We start from the raw sequence: 12,052 nt of genomic DNA, 5'->3' as shown, positions 1-12,052 counted from the left end.
TCTCACCAAGTCCTGCCCCTGTCCCCACTGCCTGCCTGTGTCCTCTTTTGTATTTTCCTATGATCTCCTTAAACTATCTGAGTAGAGGAAATACCGTGAACTCCTGTCTCATTCCTATTTAACTTATTCAAACTCACTTATACAAACCTAGCTGGCTCCAATGCATCCCCTATACCCAAAAAAGAAGTAACGGAAAAAAATATATGGGCCCACAGCACTATTCTCCTCAATGAGTGCATTTCCCAGCACATAGTGCAACTGGCAACATCAATCCACTGTTCCTTCAACAGGTCTTAGTTTGGGCATCCTTTTACAGCCCAAGCATTTCAACTTGCTGAGCACAATTCTAGCATGTAAAGTTTGTTTTTGTGCGGGGAGTTTTGTTTTGTTTTGGCCTCTAAACAAATTAGAGGCCAATTACTCGGAGTGAATGCCTTCCCAGGATGAAAGAAAAAGCGGGTATATTAGACTAGGAGGCAGCTTCTGTGAGTCTCCCGTGTGGTACCTACCTTAGGACTTCATAAGCCTAATTCTGACTATGCACACAGTTAATGGCCCTACTGGAAATGCTGTATTTTACTAGTTGGAAAAATTATTCCACAGAGTGACCTTAATCCTTCTCAGGTCCTTCTAAGCTCTAACCTGGCCAGTCCAAAATTACCACAGCAAAACAAACAAATGTGGACTTCACTACACAAAAGTGTACACTCTTGGTGAAAAAGGCAAGAATCATCATCAAACCAACAAGAACTACTACCATTTGCTGACAGACACCGTACTGTTTTCTGTACATTCTCTCATTAAAAGCTACAATAAGCCTATGGAGGAAGGCATTCACAAGCCCACTTTCAAGTAGAAACAATCTGTAAAGGACTAGGGCACTACAATGCATGTGACTACATTGGGACTACAGAAGCCCAGAGCAAAGTGGATCCAGGGACCCAGGAAATCTTCCTTAAAAAGGCACAGATTATATAATGCAATTAAAGGACTAAGGGATTTAAATTAAAGGCTGAGGATATGGCTGGTATTAAAGCAAGAAAGCAGGTAAAGAAATCTACATATAGTTGTACCATAAAATCTTCATCTTGTAAGGCCAGTGATTTTTTTTTAAGCCTGGACCCTTTTGAGAAACTGATTGTATTTATGGCCCATCTCTCTAATTAAAAAATGAATGAATGAGAAGTTTTACATCCAACTTCAGAAAGATCCCAAGTTCCTACAGATCCATGAGTTGAATCTAATTTAAAAGCACCTATTAGATGCAACAGAGTCAGCCACAGATACTAACAAGGGAGGGAGAATTACATTTCCGTTTTAGGAAATGTGTAATTGTGTTTCTGACCTACTGCAACAGACCAGAGATCAGGTACTCTAAAAGCTGGGGAACACATCACCTCGTGAATAAGGAGCAGCATAATACTTTGAAGCCAGATTTCCTGACTTCCTTCCCTCTGGTTTGACAGGAAAGACAAACACATCTAAACACAAAGCTCTAGGGTATCCAGGAGGTTGGTGGTCAGGATAGGTTTTCTGGAATAGGATACATAATCTGATACAGTGCATCATGTTTAACACAAATTGTTAGCTCATATATTTAGTTTATAAGGCAATGATGTGCAGATAATGAAGAAGTTGTGGTGGTTTCCATGTTCATGGTTCGAAGTGACAGGAAGGTATAAGATTACATATATTAGAGATACCTTAGCAACTTATGAAAACTTTCAGCAAAAAGCTGAGAATATCGAGTACCTGCCTCTAAGGCAATCGGATGCTGGTACAGTTTCTTCAAGTGGTCTGGGGAAGCTGTGAATGCAGATGAAAAAAACTGTTAAGACACTGTTTCTAGATTAAAACAACAGACAGGGGGATGCCTGGGTGGCTCAGCAGTTGAGCGTCTGCCTTTGGCTCAGGGGATGTTCCCTGTCTGGGAATCGAATCCCATAGTGGGCTCCCTGCAGGAAGCCTCTTCTCTCTCTATGTCTTGGCCTCTCTCTCTCTCTCTGGCTCTCATGAATAAATAAAATCTAAAAAAATAAAATAAATTAAAAAATACAAATACAAAAGAAAAAAAAGAAGACGACGATGAAGAAGAAACCCAAACAGATAAATTAAGGCTATACCTAGGTTCAGATTTCTTTAATTTTGATAGAAATATATACAAACAAAATTATATCCATAAGTAAATTATCTTCTAGGACCTAAGTTTCAAAAAAGGAAGATGAACCCTAGAGTTTAAGGTTGTGAAGGACTGACTGTAATGCTACATGCTAATCCCAGCACATTTAGCTATCCTAGAAATTTTATTAGGACTGCTATTGTTTTTGTTGATAAACTGGTTACACAGTTGCACAGGTTTTCAGTGGTATGCTCCAAGGCTATTTTTCCCACAAGCCCTGTTTAGCGAAACATCAGTGCTTTCAAATGTTATAGAAAAACCCAGTACTTGACTTCTCAAGCCCTTAGAAGAATCTTAGGAAACCTGAGGGACCTCAGAACACCTCTGGAAAAGAGCTTGCATGAGAAACTACAAAATGGGATGAGCAGAGCCGTGGTAGAGCTACACAGCGATGTCATGGAACACCAGCCCGAACATGGGGTTGGAGACAAAATGATGGGAAGATTTTCCTAAATATGAAGACCTGGTAAGCACAGAGGCAGAAGGAAGGAAAGGTGTTCAGAATAAGCAGAAAAGACAAAGAGACAAGAGGCAATGCACCCACCCACTGAAGGTACTACAAATAGTACAGTAGCGCTCAAGTACAGGAATAGAAAGCAGTGCTTGGTGAGGCTAGAACAAACAACAAAGAGGAATGAAAAATGAAGCTTGCAGGCCACATACACATGGAGCTTGGACTTCCTCCCATAGACAATGGAGCCAGCAAAGAGAATGACAGACATACTGTATGACTAATTTTAAAATAAGATGTAAAGGAAAAACCGTAACTGTAAAAGAAAGAGAATATAATCATAATACATTATTTGGTCTAGGGAAGGCAATGTTTACGTAGTCAGAATACTGAGAACACAAGTGCTGATTCAAATTGAATAGTCCTTTAACCACAACAAGATGATGATAAGGAAGAGGTAAAGAGGGGTATGGAAGTTAATACCTCATCTGTGATTATAGAAAGTAAATACTATCTAAAATTAATGAATTTTTTAAAAGTATCTTAGCAATGTGGAGGTAATTTCCCTACCACGAAACAGCTGAAAGCATTAAGTTTCCTCCGGAATGTGAGCTTCCAGGTGGAAAGAGGTAAAGCCAGGAACTGCTATTCTTTGTCTTCAGGGTATCACTTGACTTTCCAAATTGTGTACATGCATTATTTGAAAAAAAACTGACAAATAAAGCTGAAAATAAAGGGGAAAGATAAATAGGTGTATGTATTTTTTTAGACCAGAATAAGATAAAGACACATAGAAAATAATTTCCTAAGGAATATAAACATATTTAATAAATAAAATAGTCTATGGCAGAAAAGTTAGAGAACAAAAAAGATAATATAAGAATTTATACTACAGAGCTTCAAACATAAGTCATTTTACCATATCCATAGTTTCTGACAGTGGGTGGAAAACAAATTATTATAAATTACTTTCATAATGTTGATTGATTCCATTACAATAGTATGTGCACTTGTAGAAAATTTGAAAACCAATAAATAAAATTATTCATAACCCTAATATTCAAAGAGCCACTGTTAACATTTACTAAGCACCTATATGCTTTCTAACACATTAGTATTATACTGTATATATTACTTCAAACTTCTGTTTGTCTTACACATTTTCATGCCATCAAAAACTCTTCCAAAATCCAGAAGTGTGATACCCTGCCACATGGAGGCACCAAAATGTAATCAGTCCCCTAAAAGCTAGGCCATGAATTTTGTATTATAATTAATGTATATGTGAAGAGTCTGCAAGTTAAAATCTGTAATAAATATTGTGATAATTCAATAACCCCCTAACTTGAAATATACTTCATTTTTTAAAAGGCAAGCACTATTAAAAAGCCATCACAGCATTAAGTCATGGAAGCATTTGATATTTGTTAATTCTAAGATAATTCCATCTCAATCATGCAAAAAGTGCCAAATACAAGTCAAGAGACCAAGGTCTAGCCTTGGTCCCACTGATAACCTTGCTGTATGACTCTGGGCAGCTCTCCAGAACATCATTTCCTCACCTGTGAAAAGAAGAGGATAAATTCTATGATTCCTAAGGTTCCCCAGAGCTCTAATTTCCCTGCTATCTTGGCATTAAATCCGTATTTGAGTACAGCTCAGTTTTAGTTATCCAGGAATGTCTGTCCTTGCCTCAGCATTTCTGTTATTTTCCTCACATTTTTGGTGCCCCACTGTTGCCATTTTTTCTAACATGGAAAAGAAAAAAAAATTAGAGGAATGTTCAAGTCTTGCATTAAACAATAAAAGTAAAATAAGGAGTTTAAAAAAAAGAAGAAAAGGTAAAGGCGAAAGAGAGAAGTGTCAGAATAGAGTAAAAGAACAGCTTATCTGCAGTTATGTCTGTTTGAGAAGGAAGTTGTCATATTTCATCACAGAACACAATCTCACTCCTTGGCATTTTCTTTCTAGTATGTGTGTTTGGGATACATACATTCACATAAGCTCACCTGAAATGATGTTCAAAGTGTTCCAAAATTTGCTTGCTAGTCTTTCAAAATAAGATACGTGGCATTAACATGTTTGGTTAGGGGACGATCTACTGAAGGCCCAGTACAATATAATGGTGTCCTTCAGGCAGCTTAGAGATGTTTTATGGAAGGTTAAAGACAAGTCAAAGGAGGTGGGAAGCACCACCACAGATGGCAGACAGATGTCGCAGAGTCGGAGAACAGAACGAACGCTGACTCATTTTCTTTCCCTCCTAGCAACCAGTGGCAAGCAGCCAACTGCTGTCCTTTCTCTGCAAAGGTGAGGAGAAAGCTCACTCAGCTTTGGGGTAAAGGAGACTAGTGACCCAAAGGAGAACACACCATTTGAGGGCATGAACAAAGGATCTTTCTTCCTCGTGCCCTCAAAGATTTTGTCACAGGAGTCATGTGCAAAGGCTACTTTGAGTGTTGAGACAACTACACAGGGAGAAAAAATTTTCTCAATGATAGCAAATAGGTGTAATGAGACATAAATATAGAATAATGAAAGAAAGAAAAGGAAAGACGAGGCTAATGAAGGGGTTCAGAACAAGTCTCCTCAAACTGTGCCATGGGCTGTGGACCATTTGAGCTGAAGGCAATTAAGACACAGCCAACTTTGGCACATGGACCATTCTGACCTGAAGGCAACCAAGACCCAGTAGACTGAAGAAAAGCATTCACCTCCCTTTAAACTACCTCAAAGAATTTAGGTAAGGAGCCTGGCCCAGAAAAAGAGCTATTACCAAGACATAACTTTTTTTTTTTTTTTTATCTGAATGACCAATCTGTATAAGGAGGGCAAACATCTAATTACCAAACATCTGCTGTGAATCATCTCCTCCCCTGTGACATTCCAGGTGCCTATCCTACTCCTTAGCTCCTGATGGCAGGTAAGCCTCAACTGCCCAGCTTATCCTTGGGTCTCACTGTCTTTGTGGGGCTCCCATACATATATCTGTCATTACGTTAATGATTATCAGACTGGCCAAAGAGCCTAGAAGGGTTAGAAGAAAGAGTTTTTCCTCCAACACTACTCATGTGCCAATGTTATTATTTTTTTATTTTTTATTTTCTTGCTATGATAACACATACATGCAATTTCCTGTCTCTACTACATAGAGGCACTGGGTTCTATTTCTTCACCAAAACTCTATGAAGAAGCACTAACTTCATTTTACTAATGAGGAGACCAAAGTTCAGAGAGACCACAAGACAAACTCAGAGCTCATGAGTAGCTGAGCCACAACTCAAATCCAGTTTGGCAAGCCATAAAATCCTCCTGAAACAGAACAATTTGCAAAGAGGCTCCATAATTCAAAAGTAGAGTTTTTGTCCCCTTGTCCAGAAAGATTCAGATCTCTTGCCGTCTCTCTCAACCTCTCATTTCGTCTTTTTTCCTCCCTTTTAGTACTCTCAGTTCCAAAAGAAGAATGGAATAGTGGAAATAAGGCCTCTGATGTCATGTACTGACTGCAACCTCAGGCAAATTATTTAACCTGTGATCTTCAGGTTCTTTGTCTATAAAATGGGAAAAATAATAACCACATCATAAATTCGTAAACAGTGCATAGTGCACTGCACATAAAGCTTCGAACATACACATGTCCAATAAATTATTCACTTTCTTTCACATTCAAGGCCCAAAAAGACACATTCAAAATGTTCATTTTTAAACACAAAAGACCAGAAAGGGAAAACAAAAAAGCATCCGTTCTGAAATCTAGTGATCACCTAATGACCTCCTTAATACAAAACCACAGCATGAAAATGTAAATCTTCAAGTTAGAGGTGTCAAGAAGAAAAACCAGGACACCTGGGTGGCTCAGTGTTTGAGCGACTGCCTTCGGGCCCAGGACATGATCCTGGGGTTCCGGGATTGAGTCCCACATCAGGCTCCTTGCAAGGAGCCTGCTTCTCCCTCTACCTATGTCTCTGCCTCTCTCTGTCTCTCATGAATAAATAAATAAAATCTCAAAAAAAAAAAAAAAAAAAAAGAAGAAGAAAAACCAAAGCACAATATATACAGAAGAGAGAAGAAAAATACACTCATTCATATATAAGTTTATTGAAAGAGGTTAATGTAAAAACAAAACAAAACCCCCCAAAAAATAATGCAGTGCCTTCTGTCACACTCTGGGCCACAAACTAGGTGAAGAGGCCAAAATTAGGACCAGCTGCCCTCTGTACTCAGGCAGCAATCAGGTACTGAACCTCTCTCTGGTAGTTACTAGCTAACTTCCACTTGTGCTAATTTTCTCTAATGGAGCATTCGTCACATAAATTAGCGAATTACCTGTCCTATATAATTTTGTTTGGTTTAACACATGTTTTCTGTCCAAACTCTAAACTCAATAATAATAAAGATAACATAAAATGAAGATAAAATCATATATTTAAAATATTCCTCACAGTTGTAAAGGTGCAAGCATTTAATAAATAGTGACTAAATATAAAATACTGGCAGAGTAACTTCTGGCTTTTTACTCTAGGGCATCCTTTGAAATGTGAACATACCTAACAGCTGCAGCAAAGTGAAAGTATATTTTTCCTTTATAATCCCTTGAACTCTGGAACCTTCATCTGATCAGACAGCTGATAAACCACTGTCTTAAGAGAAAGACTATCTGCTTCCCAATCTTTCAATTCACTACTACAAATAGTTTCAAGTAACAAAAGAAAGTTGTTGGAAACAAAGAGGTTCTATATTTTGGTATTTGGCAAGTTTTAAGATGCCTTTGTTCATAGATGTAGGCTTTTCGGTCATATTCTCAATTCTATTCCAGTTTTGCTTCTATGCCTTTTCTCTCTTTCCACTTTCCCCTTCATTCTTTTAATTTCCTATTCTCCTTTCCTGGGGCAGGGAACACCAACATAAACTCAAACAAGATGGAGAAACAGTAGGAAGTAGCTCTATGGGAGTTCAAGGGATAGGATATAAGGGGATGGAAGAATATAAAACATTTTTAAAGGACAAGATGAGGCAATTCAAGCTGAAATTTCATCATTTTGGAAGTTACAGCATTTCATGTACCTCCAATGTCCCCTCCACTCCTTTTACTTAAAGATCTGAGTATATGATCTCTTCAAACCTGTATCGCTACACAATCATGTGTCTGTATTCCTAAACACAATCATATCCATATAACACAAATGCCCTCAATATGCAAAGTTTCATGTACCTCTGAGGTAACAAAATCATCAGAAAATAACTGCCTCAGATTTTAGGATTATTGCTTAACATCTCCAGTTTTTCAAGAAATATAAGAAGTGCTCTAATAATCATCCTTAACACTTAAAAAAACATTCCTTATAGAAGCTACAGCCTAGAAAACCCCTTCAAACAGAAGAGTTGTTTACCTCCTGTAACTCAGAAAAAGTCTGAAGTAGAATACGAAAATGACAAATGAGCTTTCTGGCTTTAGTCCGTTAAGTAACAATGTTCTTAGGAAGTAATGAGATCAATAAAGAAGCATGAGAGAAAAGCGTACACATTTTTGGTGCCTTAAGGTCAGGCTTTTAAAGTTAGGCTTATTTCATCTGAAAAATTTTGAGTTCACAAGAAAAATATTCAAATAAAAAAAAAACAATATTCCAAAGCAAAATTCCACAATTTGGGTATTCGGATGATCTGTATCTGTTCCATTCTACTAGTATATCATAAACCACAATGTGAGCTCACACCGAAGATATTCTTTCTGCATGTTACCATACCATGGAATACAAAGACTGGCCTTGTCACACCATATGACTGAGGAAATGGTTATCTTTTCTGGCTTTGGTTTTCTTCTTCTGGATGATACTATCACTAAATAAAATTTTCTTGATGGCATCTGTAAAAACCTTAAAAATGTCTTTACTATACAAAGATAAAGAATGTATATAAGTTAACTATAAAGTTTTTTTGCCATATAAGTTGGTATCTTTCCAAAGTGCATGATGATCATTTTATCTATAGATAGGCAGCAAAAACTATATAGAATAAAATACCTAGTTATATATCATTCTTAATTTTTCAGTGCTTTAACAAACTCATAAAATTTTATTAACTTCCCCAAGGTATCTACACAGGACAGGTGGTATTACCTGCACCATGCAAATGAAGAAAACCAATTGAGAAAATTGTTTGTTCTAGATTTCCCATTTAATACAGAGATATTTCAGTCTTACTCATAGATCTAATGGCATACACTACTACATAACATATTCATGTTATCATAAATAAGAAAACACAGCAACCAGAAATGTAGGTCTGAGACTCTATGACAAATACACACACCACATTTGATACTAATACCTTCGCTTCATTTATTGGGACAAATAACTACCCTTACTTTTTACTCATGATCCAGAGGAAGTTTAAGAAGTTCTTAAAAATAAATTGTAATAAGGGATGCCTGGGTGGCTAAGTCAGTTAAGCGTCTGTCCTCAGCTCAGGTCATGATCACAGGGTCCTGGGACAGACCCCTGCATCAGGCTCTCTGCTCAGCGGGGATTCCGCTTCTCCCTCTATCCCTTCCAACTGTGACTCATAAGCTCTCTCACTCTCTCTCAAATAAATAAATATAATCTTTAAAATAAGATAAAATAAAACTGTAATCATAAGATTATCACCATTATACTATAGACTCTCAATAAGTGCTAGGAAGCTCACCTTAACTTTAAATGATTAATCTGTCATCAGTAGTTCTTTGTATCAATAAAACTCATTTGGAGAACACCATGCAAACTGAATAACCAAAATGCTGTGAAAGCTTGTTAAACTAGAGCTCAGTATCTCCCTCCAGGCTTCATTTAACAAGTTCTTTACCACTGGTTCAGCAAGTTGAGTAGGACCCAGCGACACTAAGGATATAGAAGTCAAAGAATGGCTTCAGTACAGTTCAGTAGACAGTCTTTGTTCATGAAATCAGTCTCTTAAATGGTTCGTGTATTTTCAAAAAAAAAGGTTTAAAAATTACTTTTAATTTGGCTATAAGTTCACAACTGCAGTTTTTTTTAATAATGTAAGGGAATATTTCATATCAATTAGATTGATCGTCAAACTGTGTCCTCATAAGTGAGTATAATGTTTATTAACAGTATACATTAAAATACCAAAAGTCTCTCAACAAAAAGTTACTCAAAGCAATTAGTATTGCCTTACACTTAGATATTCTAAGTTCTGCACAAAAGGACTTCCACTTGATTTCTTCATTCAATTAACAAAACCTGATCACATATTTATGCCTCAGAAACTATGATAAGCATGGAGGATTCAGAGACCATACTGCAGAAGCTAAATTAAAACTAAGGAGCTTTCTTGGAGGTAAGAGTTGCAAAAGAGCTCACTTCATTTCACAAATAAAGAATTGAGCTATAGCAGGTGCCTTGTCCAAGATCATACAAGATAGAAAGAAACCCAAGTTTTGCAAGTCATAATAATCTTATATAAGAGATAATCTGTTCAAACATTAGAACATATAAGGCCAAAAAGACCTAATTTACTCCTTTGATTTTTAAAAAGATTTATTTGAGAGAGACAGAGCGGGGGTGGGGGGAGGGAGGGGCAGAAGCAGACTCCCTGCCCCCAGCTTCAATGCAAGACTGGATCCCAGGACCCGGGATTATGACCTGAGCATAAGACTGAAGCTTAACTGACTGAGACACCCAGGAACCCCTTAATTTACTCCTTTTAGATTTCTTAAAATTAAGTGAGCAGAATGCTTCTTAAAAAGAATTAAATTTTCTATTTAATTTCAATATTTAATAGTAAGCATTATTACTAACTAAAACCTGACTCTGACAAATTGTAGGGAGACTGTAAGGAAAAAAAATGCCCAATTGAAACCCACAGAAAACATAATAATAAAAAAAGTCAGATAGGTAAGATCATTTTTTTTCATACTTGAAGCTATCACTTTCTTCACAGGAAAGCTTATTAATTATTATCAATCTCTAGACAATGATTATATAACAATGCATTAAATATTATCTAGACTGAATCCACACAGGTTATAGTGGTAAATTATAACATTAAGCATGTAAAATTCTGACCTGAATTAAACAGGATTTATATTAATAGGAATATAACAATTCTGAGCAGCCCGGGTGGCTCAGCGGTTTAGTGCCGCTTTTCAGCCCAGGGTGTGATTCTAGGGACCCGGAATCAAGTCCCATGTCAGGCTCCTTCCATGGAGCCTGCTTCTCCCTCTGCCTGTGTCTCTGCCTCCCTTTCTCTCTGTGTCTCTCATGAATAAATAAAATCTTAAAAAAAAAAAAAAAGGAATATAACAATTTTACTTTACTCATTTACTACCCTTAGAAAGATTATTTGTAGATTGAATACTAGTATATCAAATTATAATGATTTCATATCAAGTTTCAGATTCATTATTGAGTTATATTTTAATAGAATGTTTTTCAATGTAAGTAAAAATTGTACTTAAAAGATCATATAGTGAGGGTTCTAGATTGGAACCCTAATTCTATACATTCTAGCTATGTTACTATTAATAACAATAATCACCTCACAACACCCATGTGAGAAGTATCCAAGATAATGTCATATAAACTGGTCACATACCACAAACTCAATAGGTGTTACCTGTTTCTATTAACACAGGCCTACTTCATCCTCTCACAAAAGAACATGTTCCCATTCCAAGAAACATTTATCAAATGCATAAATATCTATATCTAGTAATAATATATATGTAAAGTACTATAGAGTTTCTGAGGAAAAACCAAAGAAGGGAAAGATCTTGGGGACATACCTTGTAATTCTGGATGGAATTAGAGGAATCATTAATTGACTTGGAAAACTATATATACATACATATATATATACACACACACACCCCCCACATGTGAGTATATGCACATACATACATACGTATACACACACGCATATAAAATACAAAGCTACAGAAAATACATATATTTACTTTTCCTTGTTTATGAATGCCTTAGACAATAATTCAAAAAAAGCCCAAACTTTTCTTGAAAATATGTATAGGAAAATATGTTTTGCATTTTTATTTACTACATTTTCTTATTATTAGTAATCTCCCTATTCCCTATTCTGGTCCCTACTCGGGTTCCCACTCTTTCATTGGTAGCAGGGACTCTACATCTCTGCTGCAGTCTTCTATGCTCCCAGCTCTCACAAGCATCCTGGGCATTTTCGACAACCATTCAAGCCCCAGAAGTAACGACCATCACAACGCCTTAAACTCTGAGGCTCTCTAACCTCTGTATCCTTATTTTATTCCACCATCACATCTTACATCTAGTTTGCCCGTTCTTTTTCTACCACTACAATTAATCTTCAGTATCACTAGTACTACAGCAAAGATTTTCTACAAAAGACGAAACAGTAAATACTTTAGAATTTGCAGACTTTAGTTTCTG

At 36.7% G+C, this 12,052-nt stretch overlaps 1 protein-coding gene across 7 annotated transcripts in view; it reads right to left on the bottom strand.

Moving 5' to 3' along the window:
- PCMTD1 (protein-L-isoaspartate (D-aspartate) O-methyltransferase domain containing 1) overlaps positions 1 to 12,052 on the bottom strand; it is a 66,188-nt gene that overhangs the window by 38,452 nt on the left and 15,684 nt on the right. Inside the window, exon 1 of one of the 7 annotated variants that reach the window (XM_041768904.1) lies at positions 3,201 to 3,354. The exons of the other annotated variants lie outside the window; for them this stretch is intronic. The gene's annotated coding sequence lies outside the window, so the exon portion shown is untranslated. Of the gene's footprint in view, positions 1 to 3,200; positions 3,355 to 12,052 lie in introns of those variants that run through there. 7 annotated transcript variants of the gene reach the window in all.

Source organism: Vulpes lagopus, chromosome 9 (genome assembly GCF_018345385.1).
Source record: "Vulpes lagopus strain Blue_001 chromosome 9, ASM1834538v1, whole genome shotgun sequence".
Taxonomy (NCBI): Eukaryota; Metazoa; Chordata; class Mammalia; order Carnivora; family Canidae; genus Vulpes; species Vulpes lagopus.
This window is presented reverse-complemented; position numbering and strand designations above follow the sequence as displayed.